The sequence below is a fragment of the Lactuca saligna genome, chromosome 6 (assembly GCF_052625555.1).
Source record: "Lactuca saligna cultivar CGN05327 chromosome 6, ASM5262555v1, whole genome shotgun sequence".
NCBI classification, from domain to species: Eukaryota; Viridiplantae; Streptophyta; class Magnoliopsida; order Asterales; family Asteraceae; genus Lactuca; species Lactuca saligna.
The window spans coordinates 169,476,713-169,502,337 of record NC_136422.1 but is presented as its reverse complement, the minus strand read 5'-3'; the positions used below and the strand labels follow the sequence as shown (position 1 = coordinate 169,502,337).

General features: G+C 31.4%; 1 long non-coding RNA gene across 1 annotated transcript; it reads left to right on the top strand.

Annotated features, from left to right (window-relative positions):
- The first annotated feature begins 9,605 nt into the window (after positions 1–9,605).
- On the top strand, positions 9,606–12,540 carry LOC145002069 (uncharacterized). Its single transcript, XR_013661793.1, has 3 exons — positions 9,606–10,924; positions 11,877–12,046; positions 12,331–12,540. It is a non-coding gene; the product is annotated as an uncharacterized LOC145002069 (long non-coding RNA).
- Positions 12,541–25,625: the final 13,085 nt, after the last annotated feature.

Sequence of the window (25,625 nt, the reverse complement as noted above, 5' to 3'; positions counted from 1 at the left end):
AGGGTAAATTTTCCAACTTTACCTGCTAATACCCTTACTTATTGGGTTTAGCTCAAACCCCAACTCTTTAGGACCAAGATCTTGGTCCACAAGCCATCGATACTCCAAGCTAAAGCATACAAACTGAGATCTAGACCCGAGATACTACATCAATATGTAAATATTCCACCTTTCTCTCCATGCATGGCCTTTTAGAGCTTAAAAGGCCAAAATGACATCCTTCACAAGCTTCAACACACACACAAAACGTCAGTCAAAAATGGCTCAAAAGCTCACAAATGCATTAGGTTTTCCGGATCTAGGGTTTGGTACTTGGAGGCTGGAAATGAGGCCAGCATGTGGGGATTAAGATGCTTAAATAGGGTGAAAAACCTCGAAATTAAGGTTTCACCCCTGCCAGCCTACTCGTCGAGTTGAGGGCTCTAAACTTGTCGAGTAGGTTACTTAAAACCTATGTCTCTTCTGATCTTTACTTGATGAGTTTGGGGCTCCCTACTCATCGAGTTACTCTACAAAAATGAATAAATTATATTTTAAATGCGTACCAGGAACCAGGAATTACATCTGCTAACGTAGATGAAGGATGTTGACTGAAAGGCTACTAGGGTGACACTTGCTGATCGAAGGGAGCGTCACCTGCTGAGAAGCATGTTGCAGATGTTGGGATAGAAGAACCTGCTGAGGCAGGAAATCCTTAAACACATGATAAGGAAGTTGCGGTGCCTGGAGCTGCTAAAACTGCTACATCAAGGCTGCTGATCCGGAGGCGTGAGAGGTAACCGAAGTGTGACCCAAGACCCTAGTAAAATTTTGTTGTGAATCGGTTTGCCCACAATGAGAGACATTTTTATTGGATTTCCTTTGCGTATTCATGGTGTTAGGAGAACAACACAACCAAGATGACACTCAATATATTCGAGAGATAAACAAATAAAAGGGATGCTCGTGATGTACAATGACGAACATTATGGCAGATACCGATCACAGGGGTCGATGGAGGAGATCATACAACCTGATTGAGTAGGGATGGTCAGCTTAAGAGTACCATAATGGAACACGATGACAACAAATAGAAGGTGTATGAACAAAAAAGTTTGACATAACCTGTAATTGATGGGCAAATGTGCAACGACAACAAAAGAATCGAGAAAGAGAGGGCAGCCGATACGAGGTTGCTTGAGCAAAAATATGTTGTTCCTTGGAAAGGATCGACTGATGCAGGAGAACAAAAGTAACAAAGAGAACATAGGAGAGGGAGGCGGGATTCAGTTGGAAGGATGATGGATGGAGTCGGCATGCATGAGAGAGGGACAATGAAACCCTAGCTTGATACCATGCTAATTAAGTGTGGTAAAAGTTCTCTTGATTAGGCTATATATATATATATATATATATATATATATATATATATATATATATATATATATATATATATATATATATATATATATATATATATATATATATATATATATATATATTAGTTTATTATCCGTGAAAAACACAATTACAAAATTAATTAAACTTTCATAGTAAAAACTCAAAATTATTAATTAAGATATATTTTTAGTTATATAAAATTATAATCGTTTATTTAAATAAATACATGTGTTGAGATTAAAACCCTAATTGTGATTTGATGAACAAGTTGCGGAAAATAAGAATAAACACAATAAAGAAGATATGTCGAAGGATCACTCGATTTATTCAAAACATGAGGAATAAATTACACTTTCAGAATAGACTAAAGAATATAACTCTACATAAGAAACCTCACAATGTGGCGGCTACATTTTTCCTCACTCTTAACCCTAATTATGAATAATACATGACTATTTATAGGAAAAGACAAGTATTGGGCTTTTAACCTACACTTCATCAAGGGGGACCATTGCCATAGTCCATGGAGTACTTTGAAACCTTAAAATCTCCCCCTCAAAGTATGGAATGCATGAAACTGCTTCAACTTCCAAAACAAGCATCTAGCAAATAAGAAAAGATCTCGCAATGAGGAATATTTGAAGCAATCCACAAATCTTGATTCTTCAATAGTCTTCAAAAATGGGTTCTAGGATATATATATATATATATATATATATATATATATATATATATATATATATATATAAACCAAGCACTGAAGTAATGTGTAACGCTCGTAGATCCGGGCTAGTCAATTTAGAGATGATAAGCATCAAAAATGACTTTTTTATGGAAGATTATTTAGAAGGATTAATATTAACTAAGTTTTAGTATATGTTATAAGGATTCCGTACATATAAAGAACGCCGAAATCCGAGTTATAACGAAGAATTTACGACCTGTCGAAGTTTCGCGACAAAACCGGCACGAAGCTGAATGACGTAAAAAGTGAATTTACGTTAGATTGATATTTAGCCTTAGCGATCTAAACAAAAGTCTTAGATTTCGTTAAACCATGAGCGTGCATAAAAAGAACGTCTGAATCTGACTTCGTATGAGGAAGTTATGATTTTTCTAAGTTTCGACTTAGCGGTATGCAACCCGAATACTCGATTTGAGATCGAGCGGTTTTTAGCCGAAACAATCTAAACAAAAATTGAAGATCTTGTCAAAAGTAGTCCAACGGTAAAAAGACAGACGAAAACGGACGTCAGATGAAGAAGTTATGAATTTATAACGGAGTTTTCCTATCTCGGCCTACTACAAATAATATGATAAAAATAAAGTTAAAATTAGCCAACATATTCTAAATGAAAGTTGTAGATCATAATCTCACTTACGCATGGATATAAAGAATATCAAAAACGGAGCTCGTATGCGAAAGTTATGAATTTTTGAAAATCGTGGCACACATACCAAAGCTTATCCGAAGCGTACGCCCAACTTAAGGCTTAGTACGCCCAGCGTAGTGAGTACGCCCAGCATACCAAGATTTACACCCAGTGTAATCCCAGATTCAGCACCCTATAAATAGAATGCGAGGCTGCCTTATTTCTTTGCTCATTTTCTCCTCTCTCTCTCTCACACACACATTTTGCCTCGATTTTCGTGCAAGAAATATCCCGAAGCCCCGGTATCATTCCCGAGCCCCGAAGCAAGTCCCGAAGCCCTGAAGATACCGAGAAGTGCAATTCATGAGCCGAAGCTCTGCCCGCGAGAAGCCAATTTTTGTGATGATCTTCCAGATCTACCAAAGAATACTACTTCTACAAGTTGTAGTGTTGTCTGATCATCTTCTGATCAAGTGAGTGTGTGGTTAATTTCTTCTAACACATAAATATAAAGTATTATCTATGAAATATGTGCTATGTGTTATATATTATTTGTCTATTTGAGATGGTCTTGGAATTGATGTTTTTATACGGGTGTTAAATGATTTAAACTATATATGTAATTTATATCTACAAATATGTTTGGTAGAACATGGGTAGATGAAATAGTTGATGTGTGTTGACATAACGTGATAAGAGATAGGTGTGGATGTAATGGGGATGATAACTAGGTGATGATAGATATGTGATGAATTACGAGTCCAGGCGATGTTGTGGCTCCATATTCATGCGATGATATGAATTACGAGTCCAGGCGATGTTGTGGCTCCATATTCATGCGATGATAGTCTAACCCTTATTATGATTTACGAGTCTAGGCGATGTTGTGGTTGCGTAATCATGCGATGATACCCTAACCCTTACTAGACACATATTGAGGGAATGATCCCTGAATTAGTATTGTCTATGCGATGCAGGCGATGATCCTTAGGAAAAGTTCTTAGGAACAAACATAAAAGGAAATAAGATGTAAGGAGATGAGAGGTAAATATGATAAAGGAGATGACCTTTAGGATAATATCTTTAGGGAAGATTATATAAAGATAATGGGGATGGGTAATTGGGTTGATTGTTTGATGATTAAATATAATAATTATATTATTGTGGGTTGAAAACCCTATATGCTCACCATGCTCCCAAGCCTGACCCACTTAGTTTTCTTTGCATTACAAGTAATGGCACAAGAGTATAAGTTGGTGGACTTGACGAGAGATTTTGGATTATAGATCAGTAGTTATAAATAAATGTTGTAAGGTCTATTTTATACTGTTTATGCTTTTGGTCTTTATCGGAACATGACATCCCGAGATTTTGTTATTTAATGAAAATACATTTCTTTAAAGAAATGCTTTGATAAATTCTTATCATATTTTGTTTTGGGAACAAATTCCACAACTGTTTTCTTTAAAAGATTACTCTGATTTTAAAACAAAGCATAAACAACTCGTTCTTTTATGGCCGTGAAATTGGGGATGTCGCATGATGTAACAACGTGAATTTTTAAAACAATTTTTCATTTTAAAAACAAACATAATTCACATAATTCATTCCAAAAACTCAAGTGTCAAATGTCATCTCAAATAAACATATCCCAGAATCTCAAAATAATTAAAACTCCATCAATGTGTACAGATCATGCTAGCACCTTCCTATGATCCTCGTTGGTACCTGAAACACATATCACATAAATGGTAAACATAAATTCTTAGTGAGTCCCCCAAAATACCACATTCAACACATACGCCACTCAAGGATACAACTTTACAAGACCTTTCGGTCAATGTGTCTCAGGGGACTTTCGTCCCATAGACCTTCCGATCCCACTTCTCTGACCTTCCGGTCCGTATCATCTTGACCTTCTGGCCCATATACTGTTGACTTTCCGGTCTATATCATAGTACTCATAACATAACATAGCACATACATATCATATAACAACATGCATCACATACTCATCATAGCACATAAGACCTTCCAGTCATACATAATTACCACTCTAGGTAAAGTATAGTGAGAAGACTCACCTCGTACGATGTCGGATAACCTCTCGTGCTCGATAATCTGACCTAGCCTCCTCCTATCAACATAATAACATCTCTAATCAATACTTTCTCTTGTCCTGATTTCTAAAGAATGGGTAGGAGACCATTCTACCCCTCCCTGGCCTCTCTTGAACCAGCTTGACCAAAATCCTAAGGTCAACTGAAGTCAACTCTAGTCAACGGTCAAAATTTGACCAAACTCGTCGAGTGCACTCGTGTGACTTGGCGAGTCCATGCGTGTCCTCTCAATCCTCATAAATCCTCACTCGACTCGTCGAGTTAACCTTTCACTCGATGGGTTACCACTGGTCACGAATCGCGGGGCAACCCGACTCGACTGGTCGAGTCCCCTTATGGACTCGGCGAGTTCCCTCCATGGCAACACTCAAAAGACCTTCTGAGGTCAGATCTACTTTCCTAACCTATAGATATGACCTTTCAATACACAATAATCACGTAAAGGTCCAACCTTTACACTAATGCAACACTTATAGGGCTTCTTTTGGTGAAATAGCTTCTGAAATGGCAACCTAGGTTCATATCTCCAAAGGAATAGCATAAATTAGGATAAATAAGACTCTCCGGACCTCTTAAGGTCCAGATCTAAGAAGAATTCCACTTTGGGACCTCATATGCTTTGAATCCAAGCTAAAGAAGGCATAAGAAAACCCTAGATTCAAGTAGGTCACCATATACACGAGAATGAACATAGATTTATACCTCTAGTAGCCTCTTCTGATCAAATGGTGGAAGATCTGAGCTCCATAATCTGCCTAGCTTTCCCTCCTTCCTTCTTTCTTGCAAAAATCACACTAGAAATGATGAAAATGACTTCTTCTCTCACTCACAATGCCCTCAGGTTCTCTAGTGATCTCAAGGGTGAAGGTGGCCGCAAATGAGGGCTATAAGGTCCCTTAAATAGGGGACAGGCCCGGGGATTCAGGGTTTCTGTCCACAGCACGGACTCGTCAAGTCCCTTCATTGAATCAAGTCAGCAATCGCGTTCCTACTCGACGAGTCCCTCATCTTGACACAAACTAAGTAATAAAAATGTGATACCCAGAATTTCGGATGTTACAAGTAATGTCTTTAAACTTCATCTTTGAATGTAATCCCAAAAATCTACAATAAAGCCAAACCCGCCATAAAAACCCATATTAGAATTAAGAAACCGAATCACTTCTTGTCTTTGAAGAAATCCTCCTCCAAGTCACAATGATCTTCAAATAAGCTAATAATATAAGTCGCCAAAAATTATCATGTAACAACCCAAATTTTAAGATTCGTAACGCCACTTGATTGAGAAAATACTAAAAGTCGAAGATATAAAAAATCCTTAGAAGAGCTCGATGAAGAACTGCTACTGTAAAGGATACTTCTCTGTAAATGCTTTAGAAGAGCTCGATGAAGAACTGCTACTGTAAAAACTACCTTCATAATTCTTCCACAAGCTTTATAAAAAATCTTCAAATTTGAAAAGTCACAAATCCAATTTCAAATGGCCATACCAAATTCTCCCCCGATTTATAATAAAAAATATGATTATAAACCCTTCAAATGGTCATGAGAATGATCTTCAGTGGATAAAAAAATTATTATGCTCCCTCGTGATAAAATGATATAAACGATGAAGTATAAAAGCCGAAATAGTCGAAATTTTTTGAAGTTATCACGAAAAACGACTTTCCGAACCGCCAATACTTGATGGAATCCTTAATTTTCTGTTCACGAAAAAAAAATATGTGCGTTAAAAAATCCAAAACTTGTCACCAGCCCTCAAATTTGCAATTTTTTCGAAAAATAGGTTGAAATTGTCAATTTGCAGAAATTCTAGGATTAAAATAATAAATCTGCATCATATTCCCCTTTATTTGTAACAATTTATGGAATTGGTCCATAATAGCCAAGCTGTGAAAACAATAGGGACCAAAAGTGTCAAATCACTGAAGTTGAAGGGACAAAAATGAAACTTTGAGTTTTCTTCCCATTTAAACGAATGATTGACAAACACAGCTATTTCCAGTCGTTTACTTAAAACTCCGATTCCACCGATGATACCATTCGTTCCGAGCAAAAAAATGTGAATTTGAGTCCAGTCCCAACGCGAGCACAAAACAATTTTGACATTCGTATGGGAAGTGAGTGCGAACCCGGAATCACTCTCGCAACTTCAATTGAGAGATAGTTCGCTCCAAATCAGAAAGTGCGAATCAAGATAACCCTGAAGCATTGACCTCTCGCTCCGAATCAATCAATCACAAACATGATGCGAATCAAAACCGAATCCAATCACAGGTTATTGAGACGAATCCGAACACAGGTTCGCTGCGAGTTGTTGACAACGAACGTTCGTAGGTAAGCTCACAATTTTAATTTTACAGGTTGAGCAATGTTCATCCCGATTGAATACCAACTCCGAGACCCATTAAACGAGAACAATAAGAACGCGAACCATGAAGTAGCGAACATATGAGAACATCACAATTTCAATTTTGACTTTTAAGGTTTGACTTCACAAGAACATTGCTTATTCCGATAAAATCCAATCTCGATTTCAGTCGATCGCATTACACATCCGGTCACGAATCTGATTAACTTTGCAGTCACAATTTTGACTTTTTCAATTTTGACCATCGACAACAATTAACCCAGGCAACAAACTCAATTTTCCTCAACTCAATTTCTGGGCTAAACAGATCGATTTCCAAATCAAACATCACATTCAAACAGTACAAACGTCATCTGTTCTTCGTCTGTTCATCATCGGTTCTAAAAAAAATTATCAACATCGAAGAACAACTCTAGATCCAAAATCACAGTCGATGATACCAAGAAATAATTTAGAGAAATCATTATTAGTTGTCAACCAGAATCGATGATAAGAACAAAACACCAGAATAAGAACAAAAACAACTAGCGATCCAAACATAAATCAATTTTGGAACATGATAGATTAGATCGTAAATATAATCAAATAAGAGAATCAAAATCAATTTTGAGAATGCTTTTGTTCTGAAATTTCGACTCAAGAACATAAGTCAATACCAGTGAGGCAAGAACACAATATTCGACATCGAAGTATTCCAACATTTACAGATATGAGATGAGTCGACTGCAATATACGATATCAAAGAACGCTAATTCAATGAACAGAGACGGATAATATCGGGCTCAAAAACACATGAACAGTAACGGAGTAAATAATTGGCCCAAAACAAAAAGTGAATACTAACTGATCCAATGGCTTAAAACAAAGGAATAAAGTTAATTGATTTGGGATTAAGTAGATGATCTGATCCAATTTGAACAGAAAAACGAATCAGATTAAAAAAAAAAATATCAGATGAACAGTGGAAGAACACCATAAATCTCCATGAACAGTTTTGATTCCAAGACGCCAAATCATCAATAATCTTCAATAACTTGTGCAGAAAATCATCAAAACAAGAACCGATACTTCAAAAATCAATAGATCTTCACAGATCCGCTCTGATACCACTTGTTAAGATTAAAACACTAATTGTGATTTGATGAACAAGGAAAATAAGAACAAACACAATAAAGAAGATATGCCGAATGATCACTCGATTTATTCAAAACATGTGGAATAAATTACACTTTCAGAATAGACTAAATAATCTAACTCTACATAAGAAACATCACAACGTGGCGGCTACATTTTGTTTCACTCTTAATACTAATTATGAATAATACATGACTATTTATAGTAAAAGACAAGTCTTGGGCTTTTAACCTACACTTCATCAAGGGGGGGCATTGTCATAATCCATGGATTACTTTGAAACCCTACAACATTAAATTATACCACCATATAATCTGTAGTAATTTTATTTTAATTTTTATTCTAATGTTATTAATTTAATGTAATTAGAATAAGAAATTTATATGTTAAATTTTGAAATGGAAAATCAATAGGTTGAGAAGTGGTAGCTTTATAAGTTATATACTGGTTGTGAGACCAATTTATTACATGGGTTAAGTTTAAAAAAAAAACTAAATATGAATGTCAAAATATTTAAGAACTTTGAATTTATAAGAAAATAAGAAAATTAATGTATTATTATAATATAAATGTCTTTTATCATTTAAATTGAAACAAATAATTTAAATAATAAATAAAAGAAACTAATGAGTTTTAATTTTAGGAATTTTGAAATTAAAAGATAAGTTTATTAATGAAATTGATATATATGTGTTAATACATTTATTGTAATTATTACATTAAAATATCATCTTAAATTTAATAAAATAGAAAAACTCATAAAATGACATGTGGAAAAAAAAAATTTAAATAACCATAAAATGATATTTGGCAAATTGAATGAGAATGTAACAAATGGTAAAACAAACCTTCATTTATTAGAGATGATATATATATATATATATATATATATATATATATATATATATATATATATATATATATATATATATATATATATAGGTCCTTCTAAACACATTATGAAAATAAAACTATAAACTAATAACAATATTAAATGTATTTCTAGTTTTTAAAAATTATTATATCGGGGTTTTTATAATTTTGTTGCTATATTTATATGATGCAAGTAGTCTATTAACGATCAAGATTTAATATTCCATAAAGCATAATCGATTTATCCCACTTAAAATATCAAAGTGAATTTTTGCAAATGCCCTCTGCTTCATCTTTTATAGTTATGCATTGACATTTGAAGGTTGATTCTCTCTTTAACCCTAATCATCTTCCCTCTCCATCAATGATTCGTTGCAAGAAACGACGTTCGAAACGCTACATCCAGGTAATTAGCCTTTGATTTAGGATTTGAACTAAGCTACAATCGATTTGGGTGTAATTTTTTTTTTCTATAATTGGTTTTGGAGTCGTGATTGACTTTTTGAAAGGAACTTTTGCGCCGCCGATTACTTTAGCTTCACATTCCTAGAATGGTTGTCGTCTTCGTCACAACATGGTAAGCCTGATTTCTCTAAAAATCAGTTTAACGTTGGACTATCTTCTCCTCTACCTTTGTTTCCATCTTCATGATTTCTTCTAAAGAACATCAAATCATTAAATCACCTTAATTTTTTCACAGTTTTGAGAAACTAGGGATTTGTGAAAGGAAGAAGTAATCAATGTTGAACAACATCTGGATGTAGGAGGTCAACGATCAATTATTAGATCGATTGTATGTGTAACTTTGTGATATACATGCTGAAGAATTATGGATTTGTGGGTATATGTGACTGGTCAATTGGGGAATTAGGGATTTGTGATTATAAGTTTTTCATGGATTTTCTTAAAAAATAATTTTTGATTGTTGTGCACACTTACATTATCGACTAATTCACAAATTCCCTCTACATTGTCTACTACTTGAAATAGTGCAAAAATTGTGTTGGTTAATAAATGTTTGATGAGTGCATATAAAGTGTTTGATAAAATGCCTGAGTAATAAAATCCATGGAAAATACAAAATTTTAAAGGTAGGTTTTGAATGGTTTTACTTACCCTCATCTTGTTTGGTTTTCCTTCTTGATGATTTCATGACTTCTTGATCTCAACCTCTACATGTTGATCATGATATGGATATCTGTAAGCTCAAACTGAAGAAGATGAGCCAGATGATCGCCTGTGTAAGTTTCTTTTTCCACCAAATATTTTCTAGAGTAGGCATAATTTCCTTTACATTTTTGTGTGATGTAAGGATAGTTTTGTTGAATGAAAGTTGTTTTCTCATCTTAAATGGGTATTAATGATTTCAATTTGGGCATTTTGTAATATTATTTCCTTATTACAACTTTTCATTACTTTTCTTTACACAACTGCTCACTATTTTTTTTTTCAATTTTGGCTCACCCTTATTGATGCCTAGAAGGTTTCGACATAATGTCAATTTTGGCTCACCCTTACTGATGCCTAGAAGGTTTCGACATAATTTCAATTTTGGCTCACCCTTATTGATGCTTCAGAGTGAAACCCTCTGAGAAGCCATTACGTAGATCATCACTAATCAGATGGCTTGATCAGTAGACGAAAATGGTTGATGTATCACCTCAATATCTTATGTAAGCTCCTTTTTCTTTCACATTATGTTAACCTTTATAAATTATGCAACCTGAATTTGTCTTTTTGAAAAAATATTGAAAGCATATTGGTAAATTATTAAAAGTACAATGCCTTGATAAGGAAAAAAAACTAGAAGTACATTTATATTTCATGCATTAAGTCATTAGTTGAGTTGTACCTTTGGTTACATGTTTAGATATAAGTGTTTGAAAATCGGTTATGATTTGGTCAATTATTGTTGTTTGAATCGGGAACTTAGAAAAAGTTATAAATCTTCATTTAAGATTGTACTTTATTGATTACCCTATTAACCATTACTTATATGCCTATTTTCTTGAGCTCCTTCGTGACTCTGTTATTTTTTTCAACTACAAATGTTATATATATATATATATATATATATATATATATATATATATATATATATATATATATATATATATATATCTTCAACAACAAATGAAAAAAATTAAGTTTAATTCTTGATGTAAATAAGTGACTTACTTTATAAACATTAATAATTTCTTCAACATAATTGATTATACTGCCCTTTATGCTTCTCCCCCTACTCAACAAATTAGAAAATTGACCAGGTAACACATTCTAAACCTATTGCCTCCTGCTAATACAAATCCAGATTTCTAAATTATACATTTGTGATGTAACATACATGTGTTGAGGTATGTGTAAGTCGACTTTTTGATGCCTTCAGCTAGAAATTCAACATTGTGGTAAATCAATTTTGTCCTTTTGTTTTACTTGTGCTTTTAAATGTCATCAACTTAAACAAACGACTGAAACATGGTATGCACATTCAACTTTGTTTTATTATGTTGTGTTTATGAACTTGATCATTGAAAATGATTTAAGTTTTTTAAGCCTTGATATACATCCTTATGGATATGAGCATAAAAGGAATTGAACTAACTAATTTCTTGATGTCATTGGTAGGTACTTGACCAGAGAAGAAAAGAAAGAAAAAAGTTAAAGGTTGTCAAGAACAGAACATGCACAATCGTTACAAGTGTTGTTATTTTGGTATGACATGTCGATATGTTGAACCGTAATGTTACTTACATTCCTACACCTGGCCACCTAAGAACAAGAACAGAACATCAAGTGTAAGTTTTTATAAATAACCTATTTTTTCTATGTAATTTTTAGGTTTAAATGAAACACATCGTTTGTTCTTTGTTATGTCAGGTAATCTTTTCTAAATTTATATTTCAATTTCGTGTAAAGGAGTTAATAAAAATAGAAAAAGGATGATCAGGTGTAATAAGATAAGAAAAGGGCAAAAAAAGTTTTTTTTATGGTGAAATTTAAAAATGGGATTGAAGAATTATAGAGATTGGATACTCTGGTGTAAAAATAAGATTAAAGTTCAAAATTGTCTTTTTTTTAGGATATGTCGATTTTAGCAGGTTTGTTCTTATTACCTGAAAGAATCGTGACTATGGTTGCCACAAGAATAGAAAAGATTGGTCTGGTCTTCTCAGGGATTGGTGCAAAAAAATTATAAAAGGGTATTTCCATCCTTTTATGGATATTGATGTATTAAAGATTTGGTGTAACAAAAATCTAATCTTATTTGTGTCAAATTTGATATTGTTAGTGTGTATTAGTTTCTTTGGAATTAAAAAAAGCAGAGGTGGACTGATTTGGTGTGATAACAAGGTTAAAGGGAAATATGAACTTTTTGTTTATTGTTAACTGTGATAGGGTTGCAAAAGAGTGTTAAAACTTTCGTAAATTTGACATGTAGTGGAGAGAATGAATCATTTTGATGTTTTGAAGTTTTTATGTGATAATATGGAAAAAAAAAGGCAATATGCTCTTTTTTGGATAACATCAACTGTGACAGGTTTATTCAGGTATGTTTAAAATTTCAATACTCAGATAGGGAGGGGGAAAAAGAATTCGTTTGATGTCTTAAAGATCTGATGCAGTAAAATGATAAAAGGGTATTTTGTTCTCTTTTTTGGAATTTAAATGTTATGAAAATTGGGAGCAATGAAGGACGTAATGGTCTTTTTATTGTGATGAACAAAAGATTAATTATGATGCTTCAAAGTGGAATCATATTTTATGCATTAGTGATTTATTTTCTAATCGGAAAATGAGAGAAGTAGATTAGATATTGTATGTTTTTGGGTCTAACACTCTCATGAGATATAATGGGTATTTTTGGAGTAAAATATTTTTTTTTTGGAATTATGGTATGTATTTGTTCTACTACCATATATTTATTATTTCCTAATTGTTTATAAAAAAAATTGACAAATATTTCCATTTGTTCAGTGTTTTGCTTTTATATATTTCTCCAAAAAAAATGAATAATATAAAAGTGTTAAATAATCGAATTAACGTGAATTACATATTTGGTTCAAACCTGATTTTTTTAGTTGGTTGGTTTACATTTTTTGTCCATAAAAAATATGGAATAAAATGCAAAACGGTTAAAGATCAAGATAAAGACACCTTAATTTTTCTACTAACAATTCTAGAAAATATATATTTTCCACACTTTTCTTTTACTTTGAAATTATTTTCTTGCTTTTCATCATATTATCCTATCATACAAGTAGGGTTGTAAACAAACTGAACGTTCGGCGAACCGTTCGTAAACTGTTCGGCAGGAAGTTCGTTTATGTTCGTTTATTTAATAAATGAACGAATATGAACAAAAATTATCGTTCGTTTAGTTAAATGAACGAACATGAACAATGGTCTCGTTCGTTCATTTATGTTCGTGAACGTTCGTTTATGTTCGTTCGTTTAAGTTTATTTATATTCATCTATATTCAATTATTTTTTATTATATTGTTATATTATATGTTCATTTATGTTCATATATGTTCAATTGTGTTTTTTGATTTTTGTTCGTTTATGTTCATTTAGCATGTTCACGAACATAAATGAACAAACATGAACAAAGTAATTTGTTAAACAAACGAACATGAACAAGAAAATCTCGTTCGTTTATCCGTTCATGTTCGTTTGTTGTTCGGCTAACTTAAACGAACGAACATGAACAAGACCTTGTTCGTGTTCGTTTGGTTCGTTTACACCCCTATATACAAGTGTTTAAGAGTATATATACCTTCTTGAATTCATATGAGTTGGTTAGAGTTTTTTGAAGTTGTTTGATGAGTTACATTAAAATATTATATTGTTCTTTGAAATTGACATGTTTAATGAATGTATCAGGCTGCGGTTAAGAGAAATTATATTGATTTTGCATTCTAAGTTTTGATGTTAAAGGTGACCAATCTTTGTGATTTTATATACCCTTTTAAGAGAAGTTATATTGATTTTATAAAATGAGGTTGGTAATCGTGTTATAGAAACAAAGATAATAAATACAAAAGTCATAACAAAACTTATATCTTATTAATTTAATGAAATTTTATAAATCTTTGATTTTTCATTATCATTTTTAATTATTAATATTATTTTTTTTTACCCGTGGTTTCCACAGGTTGTAACCTAGTATCATTATGTGTAAGTACCTATCATATATAGGAAACTTTATAATCAAGAGACTTTTCCGTTAAACAAGGAAGACTCTAAAATCAAATGATATAACAGTTGGCCCTATTTTCTATAGATGCGACTTGTTCGTGGTCCCATATTTAGAATTAGAATGGGGAAAGTTCAAAATTTGTGGAAGCTAATTGTTATCCATCTTAAGTTAATAGTGTAATTTTTATAACCATATTGATATTTTATTTATCAATATGAAAAAAATGTATGGTTTGTTACCAGTTGTGTAAATCATTTAGTGTTGAATTTCAACCTCTTAAAGTTAATGGTTAAAAGAAGATGTGATTATTTAATCGTTCAGAGAGCACTCAAAGGATTTTAATTCGTTCAAAGACTAGAGACTTTATCAAACGTTGTGAATGCTAACGATTAACATGTGACTTAAGGTTCTATTTAGAGATTATCAAAGGACCTCATAGGCCAATAATAATTTAATATACCTATACATTTTTTTTACATCTGATATCCATAATTTATAAAATATATAGATAGTTACAATGTATTGGGCTCATTTTGTAATTTGCATGTATAATAATTGTCGATTTTATGTTCCCAAACATAGTAATCTAAGACTTTGAATGGAGTACAAAGGGATTGTCTTATTGTCTAGTTGACACTTTCTCACAACTTGCAAATTTATTAGACAACTTCATATGAAACAACGTTCAAGTAAATCTTATTGGAACCCTCGTACCTAATATATCTTCATTTGTTATGATTGTTTTTCACTTGAATTACAAATATACGGTCATAAATATCATTAAAATTAATGATCAACTGTTTATGGAAATGAATGTACACTTTCACGTTAGATACATATACGCTTACATAAAAAAAAACTCACATTTTTTTTCTTTTAATTTTTTTATGTCATATATATATATATATATATACACACGGTTGTTTACGATTTTTCGTAATTTTTCCATAAAGATGCATGTTGACTTATAAAAAACAAACCTTTTTCTCAAAAAATGCTCACTTTTTTTGTTGTTTTTTTTTTCAATATGTAAGTTTATTTTTATCTAAAAAAACTAATTATACCAAAAATCTTAATTTTTGATTATATATTAATAAACATCAATATCGACTAAAAAACTCAATCAGTTCATATTCATACTATGAATTTAAATTGTAAATATTTAAACATTCACAATGTGATTCTGGCTTATTATTTCAACTCTTTGATCATTCACAAATTAATTTAGTGAAATTTACATATGAATTGAAATATGTTTCCATATAATTTTATAATATTTTAACATTTTGATTACTGATAAATTAGTTTTTGTAAAATTAACAAATGGATTTATTCACATTTTGAATCTGAACTGTGTATAATTTAGTTTTTAGAATTCACAATGTGAATCTGACTTACTATTATTCACATTGTGAATCTGAGCAGATTCACAATGTGAATCTCAACTGAAATTTTGGTTTTTTTTTCTACATCAATATAAACATATGTTTAAAGAGTACCAAAAAAGATGAATACTTACAATGTGGTAAAGTCACATTATAAATCTGAACTGAAATTTAATTTTTTTTTTTATCATCAATATGAATCTATGTTTAGAGATTATAAAAAAAATATGAATTTTGATATATTTATTAATTTTATTCGATAAAACATAGACCTTAACTTTTCAAAAAACAAAGAAAATTATGTGAGTTTTTTGAAAAAAAAAATTATATATCAATATGGATCTCTATGAAAATTAGACAAAAAAATCATGAGCAATGATATATTCGTTTTTTTTTTCTGATAAAAACATGGCTTAAAAAAATTAAACTAAAAAAAAGAAGTGAGTTTTGTTATAATCTGATACATGTACATCCATTGTAAAAGTATACAACCCTTCCTTTTGTCGTTGATCGCTTTAAATTTCGGTGCGTTGGTTTAGTTCTTTGGTGCCTTGATTAATAATGGTTCTTTATTGAACTTTTTCCACACACACACACACACACACACACACACACACACACATATATATATATATATATATATATATATATATATGTGTGTGTGTGTGTGTGTGTGATGGGTTTTATAAAAAGCAAAATAGTACACTTCGGTAAACAATAAACACTTAATATGGTACATGCATCCTATAAAAGATCTATGTCATACACCTTGATAACAACATACAATGAACAACTAACCTATTATAACCCTAGTGTAATTCAAAATTACCAAGTGTAGAGTTACATACCTCTTGATTAGTTGTAGTAGAAGTGAGCATGGTGCGGTTTGGTGCGGTTTTCAGACCAAACCGAACCACAAACCGCATGGTGCGGTTTTTGTATTCTTAAAATCGTTGGGTGCGGTTTTGCAATGGTTCAGTTTTTCGGTTTTTAAATGCGGTTTCGGTTTGTATCGGTTCGGTTTCGGTTTTTAAACCGTGTTAAGAATTTGGTGCAGTTTTTTAAAACTGTAAGAACTGAAAATCATGTGCGTATAAGCTTGTGTTGTGCTGTTTTTTTCAATACATTCATTTTCAGCTCAAAACAAAATTACATAATAAAAAATTGTAAATCGCTTAAAATACAACTTGTGACCACTCTCACAAACTAATTAATAATTGAAGGTTGGTTGATTTTGACTTAATTTGTTACAAGCTTATTACATGTAATCGATTAGTACGTTTGGCTAACAATAGAACATTTCTTTTGCACCCCATATAGTCTTATACAAACACAAAATAAACATATAATAAATATATTATCGTTTATAACTATTTTAAATAACATGTACATAATATACATTGATTGATTTATTGCTATACACGCTTGCGGTGCGGTTCGGTTTTGGTGGACCGGTTTTTAGGATAGAAACCGCACCGCACCGTTGACCTTTGGTTTTTGCAAAAATTAAATCCGCACCATTGGTTTTTGCATAGGTTTCGGCTTTTTGGTTGCGGTTTTGTCGGTTTTTCTTTAGTCGGTTCGGTTTTTGCTCACCCCTAAGTTGTAGTAAACTAATCACTTCAATCTCCTTCTAGTGTAGGTCTTGGAAAGTTTAGCACCAAAAGGATGATGCATCTAATGGCTCAAACTCAAACCCTATAACTAGAAGACAATAGGAGAGAGGATGGAGGAGATTTTTGGCCAGGGTATCTTCCAATGAAGAGTATGAACAAAAATTGATGGCATCGGGGTCCTATTTATAGTTTAGATAACTTATAGACAAAACAAGATTTGAATGATTAAATAATAGATTTAATCTCAATTCAAATTTTTTCCTTAATTACTACCAGGAGGCTTCTAGAAACCCTAAAAAAGTTCCTAAAACCGTCCACCTTGATGGTAGGTTCTAGAATTGTCTTTCCTTATTCAACTATGAACAAATATACTTCACCCCTTGCATCATTAATTAATTCCAATTAATCATAAATTAATTCCAGATTAATTCTGATTAATAGTTAATTAATTATAATTGATTTCATATTAATTTATTAATCATATAAATTAACAAACCAATTTTCTATTTTTAGTTAATATATTAATCACATAATATATTAAACAAATTATTTCCTCATGGTTTTCAATTAGTTTATCAATCATATAATAATCTAATAAATCATCATCTCTTTATAAATATCATTCTAACCAAGTTCTACTTATGAGGACAGCCCAAAAAAGACTTTGTTTCTAATTACAAGAATATACCAATTTAGTTATTGGCATAGACACTTTAATCCTATAGTCTCCCACTTGGATAAGTCTGTAACAACGCTTTTCAAGTATAGACCTGAACTAAACAAAAAATAGTGTTTTCCAAAGCCACTGCAAACTTTGATTCGAATCAAATGTTGGCTATAAGATAAATGATCAGCTATTCATTCGTTCCACACCATATCGTATGAACGTGAGACATGGATTATAATCAATCTCATAGTCCAAGATTCTATTTCTCGATTTCCCGATTTATGACAACTGAGTTCAGACTACTAATTGAAACATCAATGTAGTCCGGGATCGGCTAGGCACTTTAGATGTCGGCAACAGATCATCGAGTGGCCTAAAGATATCGCTTTTTCCTATTAAGGAAAAAGGAACGGATTACTTTAACTATATAGTCATACATTTTACTAACCAAATCATGCATGAAATTACTCTTTATAATACTCAGTTACGAGATGCGTTTGGGTAAACCAATGCACAACTGATTTGTAAACTACAACTATATATCTCTGCTTAAGAATAGTAGATATTATCGTCTTATAATTACTCGTGATAAAATTCATGAAGCAATCTCTAAGCATGGGTTTATCCAATACTTAAAATTCTTATTTTCAAAGTACTCATGAATATTGTAGCAATTCCGATTGCAATGTCTTAACCTCAATTAACAATCTACAATCAACTCATGACATTCTTAATTCACTACTTACTTCCAAAAGTATGAGCGGCTGTGGAATTTTAAATAATATTAAAATTACTTCATGAAGTAAACATGCAAAGTGAAACTCAATAATAAATTAAATAACTATGGTTTCAAACTTACTAAATGAAAATAATTTATTTTATTTAATCACCATAACAATTACGAATTTAGTCGTTGTATAATGTTTCAAGCAATCAACTAACCACTTGAATTAGATAGCATCATTCATGTATACATGCATACTATGCCTCTCTATAATCCTTCCTTTGTGAACAGATCCATTGGACAATATTCTAATGATGCATTTTTCACAATTCCAAATCCTTATCATTATTTAAGATGTAGTGGAATTTCATCTTTATATGCATTGTCTTTTTGTGATGTCGAGACTTTAAATTCATAGAGATTGACCCTTCAATATTACAAAATCTTCCAATAGAACTTGTTACATGAAACAATTCCATGTTTATGAAGTCTTGGTTCAAAGGTACATTCTTTGAACAGTTCTCTTGCATTAAAGTTTTCAACTCACATTGTAGATTTTACAAACATCTCCCATTATGGAAACATTTCTATATTCCCATATGACCATCAATTATGACCAAGAAACATCTCAATCAAAAACGTGTCACTATAGTTCGTCCTATTAATAACATACTCCTAACTATCCACAATCAAATAATTCTTCGGTAAAACCTTAGAACGTTCTTGACAATTGCTTGAAAACTTCAGTCACATGAAATTCTAATCCTTTTCACACAATGCTAAAGGCATTTGAAAATTAGAATAATCAAATATTATAACATATGTAATCGGTCCTATATATGAAGCATATGGGACTCGACTTATAACTACAAGGGTCCAATATATGCACAATTTCTTGCTATGATATTTCCATATATAAAATATTCATTGTTGAAACATTTCAACATGCTATTCATACATGATTTTGACCAAGTTAAAATATACAATCTAAACCTTTACATTTGTAACTTAGTATGAGTGCTCTCTCCTTTAAGTCTACTTATAGCGAAACAGTTCCCAACTTTTGTAACTTGCAAATTAGAGACATTGTTGCCTATGGATAGTATTGTCAACATGCAATACTAGCAAAAAAATTATGCTCCCACTAGATTTGACACATACTCAGAAATCAATTGGACTTCTAGAAATTGATACCCTTTGACTTTCTCATGGAAGTGCAGATTCCTTTTTCGCGATGGTGTGTTAAGTCTCAAATTAGACTTCTTAAGCCTATGCATTTTTTCTGGATAGGATATGTGTTCAAACCCTGTCAAGATGTGATAAATATATCTCTTGAAATTTTAAATAATTCATTTCCATTCCTTAGAATTCAAAATATGAAGAGAGATGTTGTAATCATATAGTAATTTTGAGAATGCAATTAATGCCACTAATATCCACATTGATCTTTAACATATCTTTAAAATCCATCAGCAAAAATGTTTCCTCATAATCACTTTTATGAATTAGAGCGAAACCTTTTGTCACCTAGATTTAAAGGTGTATACGTTCCATCCATGTGGATCTTTCATTTCCATCCTATAGTTTTAAGACAAGGTTTAAACCAAATTCAAAATCAGTTTTCCTTCATGGACTGGACTTTGCTATTTTTTTAATTTCACTGACCAACACACTTTTGCTTTTGTAGTTAAAAGTAGAAAATTGAACTCATAAGCATTACCAACTCAACTGGAAGTGCACATCGATATTTCAATTAAACACAACATGTTTGGTCGTGTGCTAGTGATAACTAAAAGGTTTATTGTCAATTGACTCTTGAAACTCTCAATATCAATATGAATTCCACTTACTTATTTACATATGAGTTTTTCTCTCAAGGAACATTCTTTGACGAGCTAAAACAAATATTCAAAAGTTTGTATGGATTCTTGTGACATCCCCGATTTCACAGCCATAAAAGATCGATTTGTTTATGCTTTGTTTTAAAAAACCAGAGTAATCTTTTAAAGAAAACAGTTGCGGAATTTGTTTCCGAAACAAAACGTGATAAGAATTTATCAAAGCATTTCTGTAAAGAAATGTATTTTCATTAAATAACAAAATCCTGGGATGTCATGTTCCGATACAGATCAAAAGCATAAACAGTATAAAATAGACCTTACAACAGTTATTTATAACTGCTGATCTATAATCCAAAATCTCTCGTCAAGTCCACTAACTTATACTCTTGTGCCATTACCTGTAATGCAAAGAAAACTGAGTGGGTCAGGCTTGGGAGCCTGGTGAGCATATAAGGTTTTTAACCCACAATAATATAATTATCATATTTAATCATCAAGCAATCAACTCAAGTACCCATCCCCATTATCTTCTTTGTTTCTTAAGATTTTACCCTAAGAATCAACTATCCTTTATTCATTCGTTCCTAAGGATTTACCTAAGAAATCGGCACGAAGTCCATTGCTGCCAAAGTTTATCTATCAAGTACTAAATCCATAGTTATCAAGCGCTAACTTCATAGTCACCAAGGTTCACTCCACAAGCGCTAACTCCATAGTCACCAAGGTTTATACAATAGACGCTAACTCCATAGTCACCCAGGTTTATATAATAGGCGCTAACTCCATAGTCACCAAGGTTTATACAATAGGCACTACGTCACATAGTTGCCACTATTTCATCTACCCATGTTTCTGACCGTGAAATCCGAGGATGTCACAAATGATGTCCAATTAAATGAAGAACTGGATACTACCACACCATACCAATCATTGTCTCAAGAGGATGATTAAATTCTTGAACCTCAACAAACAAAACAACTTCCCCACTAGCATAATATAGGTATAATTAAACCTAAATATGAACATGATGTATCTTCCAAGGTTAAGTATCTTATGAGTAACTATATATTTGATCATAACATGTCATACTCAAATAAGGCATTTCTGAATCAATTATTTGTTGTAGCTATTTCTAACAATGTGCATGAAGCATTAGTTGATCCAAAATGGAGAAAGGCTATGAACGAAGAAATAGATGCATTACAAAAGAATGAAACATAGGATCTTGTAGATCTACCACCAAGAAAAAGAACAATTAAATGTCTATGGAACTACACTCTGAAATATAAGGCCAATGGGAGCATTGAAAGACATAAAACAAGATTGGTGGCGAAAGACTACACTCAAACCTACATAACCGATTATACCAAGACGTTCAATACAGTTGTTATCCTTAGCTGCTAATCTTGATTGCCCATTACGACAATTTGATGTAAATAATGTTTTTTACATGGAGATCTTTTCGAATAAGTATATATGTGGATCCTCTACCAGGGTGCATAATGACAAAGAAACAAAAATACAATGTATGCAAGTTAAAGAAGTCATTGTATGGTCTAAAGAAATCCCCAAGAGCATGGTTTGGACGGTTTACTAAAACTATCAAGTCATTCGGATACAATCAAAGCAATACGGGCCACACATTATTCTTAAAAGGAAACACGGTAAGATCATTGCTCTTATTGTATATGTTGATGATATGGTTGTAACGGGTGATGAACCTAACGAAAAAATGATCTAAAAATTACCTGTCTTGTGAATTTGAAATGAAAGATCTTAGTCCACTAAAATACTTCCTTGGGATTGAATTGTCTCGATCAAAGGACGAAATCTTGATATCCCAAAATAAAGTATACCCTATATATTTTACAAGAAACCAGAATGTTAGGTTACAAATAAGTAGATACACCTATGATTGAAGGTCTGAAATGTAAATGAAACACAGTATGTGCGAGTTGACAATAAAAAGGTATCAAATACCCGTGGGCATGTTGATGTACTTGGCACGCACGTGACCAAACATTGTTTATACATTAAGCGTGGTTAGCCAGTTCATGCACAATCTAGGTGAATAACATATGAATGTTATCATGTATTTATTGTGGTATTTAAAGTCGGATCAAGGAAAGGGAGTTCTTTTCAAAAGGAATTCAAACTATCAAAAGTTTGATATATACACTGATGCATATTTGGGCAAGATCAAAAGTTGACGGTGAGTCTACTGGTTACTTTAGGTTTGTTGGAGGATATTTAGCGACCTGAAGTAAGAAACAAAATGTTGAGGCTTGATCTAGTGTAGATGCAAAGTTTAGAAGTATGACTCTTGGTATTTGTGGTCATTGACTCTAACGTCTCCTACTAGATTTGGGTTGCCCCTTCAAAGAGTCTATAGAACTTTTTTATGATAACAAATCAACTCGTGATATTGTCCATAATCCAGTTCATCACGACGGTACTAAACATATGGAAGCTGACATATTCTTCATTAAAGAAAAATTAGACAACAAAGACCTTGGAATTACCAAACACCGGTAAAAACATCAACTAGCAGACATATCGACTAAAGCCACCTCAAAGCAAGTTTTTTCCAAACATCTTAGCAAGCTGAGCATGTGTGATATATATGCACCAACTTGATGGAGAATGTTAGTGGTTGTTTTTAAAACAAAAGATATGTTTAGGTTGAGATATGTTAAAGATATACTAGGGATTTGATTTCCTTATTCCAGGGATTGGTTTCATCAATCTCTTATAAATATTATATTTTCCTTTTCGGTTTAATAATAAGAAAATAAGCTTTCAAGACAATTAAACAATGTGGATTGAATTATACGGCTTCGACTTTGAATATCTTTGTATTAGTTTGAACAATAATTGAATTATTATTTGGATCTCTAATCAGTTTGGACTAAAATCAAATTACTAATTTGGATTTCGAATTACTATTTTGTCAAACTTAATTGCCGTTTACAACAATATTTTATGAATGTAAATTGACAAATAAATTATTATTAAAACCGAAATGACCAGTATAAAGAACAAAAACTTAAACAGGTAACTAAAAATAACATAATGTAGTATTTACTCTATCATGTGATTAACACTATTAAAAAAATCATTTTGAATTCCGAAAGTAAAAGAAAGAAAAATATATAAACGTATCACCGTTTATGTTTACCAAGTTAAAGAGAATATCTCTAATTATACTGTATACATTCATGTTTCCAATATGTTAGTTTAGGTTAAAGATAGTTTGGTCATTGAAAAACAACATGAGATTTCACAGCCATATAATTTATTATTTTCAAAATTCAAAGAAATGATCATTGAATGGAAAAAGGGTATAAGAATAATAATTTGATGAACAAAATGTAATTGTTTTTATTGTTTAATCACTCTTCACGCTAATCAATTATATAAACATTAAATTAGTTTTCAATTAATAATATTATGATAGTATACGTAATTTGAAAATTAAGGTATTTAAATATATAAATAAAAATACAATACTGATTCTCTATTTTTCCAGAAAAAAACCTTAATGTCGATGCAATAAAAAATAGAAAAAAAAAATACTAAGTATATTTAACAAAAATAACTAATATCCTGTAGAAGTTTAAAAACTTATAGCTATAACTTTGATTTATGTAAAATTGATTTTAAGAAATAGTTATAAGCTGTTAATGATTAAAGTAATATATATATATATATATATATATATATATATATATATATATATATATATGAGTTTTTTAAAAAGAGAAATCTTAAGAAAAGTCACAATATTTTATCTTAATTTACGAAAAATTTCAAATTAAAACTTGTTTACGAAAAAACATAAAATAACCGTAAAAATGACAATTTGATCCATTTTTTCTAGTTTCATTATTGACTTGGTTACATTAAAGACCCATTATTTTACCATAACATACAAATAAGTCTCAAACTAAAGTTAAGTAATAATTTGATCATTTTCTTCATGTAACATATATTTTACCGACTTCATTGCTAGGTTATTAAATTAGATGATAAGATGAGCTATATAATATTACATTTACCAGAAAACTTGATATTTATCTCATCGACTCATTTATGACTATGTATCCAGGTCAGCAATGAAACCGGTAAGATGTATGTTTCCGAGAAAACAGGGCGAGAAATGAACTGATGAGATGGATATGCTGAGTTACATAAGATTAGATATACAATTTGAAATTTTTATAAACTTAAAAAATAACGAAGTTATTGTTAGTTTATGTAATTTATTTCAGTCGTCATTGGATGCATGTTATAATCCAAAAAATATACAATATAACAAGATATCAAGTTTATGATAAAAATAACATTATATAACCAAACATATTCATCTCATCAACTCAATAATGAAACTGATCAAATGTATATTAAATTGAGAAAATGTCAAATCATCACTTAATTTAGTTTGAGATTTATTCATAAGTTGTTGTAAAAATAATGTGACTTTAATAAAACCAGGTCAGTAATGAAACCAATAGACTGAAAAAAAAGTGGTTAAATCGTCATTTTTACCGGTGGTTCATGTTTATTATAAACAAAATTTAGCTTTAGATTTTTTGTAAATTACGGTAAAATATAAAGATTTTTTTTTTGGAAATTTTCCTTTTAAAAACTGCTTAACATAAATTTTGAAATATGAACTTTTTTGTCTAAAATAAAAACCAAAAACATATATTTTTCTTCAATTTGAGTTTTCTTATAAAACTTAAAAGTAAAAGCTTTTTAATAAGTCCTAAATATATTATTTTACCTTAGACATATAATAGTATATTTTGTCTCATGGTAGCCTGTTCCAGACGTCCAACCCTTTTACAATTTTTTTGTTCCGGAATTAACCAAACACTTCACATGTTTTTAGGCCCCCTCTACTAACATGGTTATATATTTAGCTAACCTTAGTTATTA